This window comes from Penaeus monodon, chromosome 27 (assembly GCF_015228065.2).
Source record: "Penaeus monodon isolate SGIC_2016 chromosome 27, NSTDA_Pmon_1, whole genome shotgun sequence".
NCBI classification, from domain to species: domain Eukaryota; kingdom Metazoa; phylum Arthropoda; class Malacostraca; order Decapoda; family Penaeidae; genus Penaeus; species Penaeus monodon.
The window spans coordinates 34,886,140-34,886,569 of record NC_051412.1 but is presented as its reverse complement, the minus strand read 5'-3'; positions in this window follow the sequence as shown (position 1 = coordinate 34,886,569).

Genomic DNA, 430 nt, shown 5'->3' with positions numbered 1-430 from the left:
TTCTACCGGTATACGGGTGGCTACATGAGATGCACGTTGTGGGGCTGTGGGTTAAAAGGAGAGAGGAGACAACGTGCATCCCTTGAGCCCCAGTGATAACTAGACTATCCAACAGTTCATAACACTGACATTCCTAAGCTACAGAGGATTGGAAAAAAATTGAAGAGTGAAGCGATATGTGTAGAACAATCGTTAGAAGCTGCTTTTTTCGGCAGTAACAGCCTTCAATGATAGTTTGTACAAAGTGGAGAGAAACAGTGTATCGTATAATACAATGATGAAGTTGTGAAAGACACTGTCACAATCATGCCTCACCATAGACTTGCAAACAGATTTCATTTTCTCTGAGTATAAATTACAAAAATATTTAATCACTTTGTTCACATTTGGATAGTCACAATATGCATTGCGTGATTCAATAATGCATGTG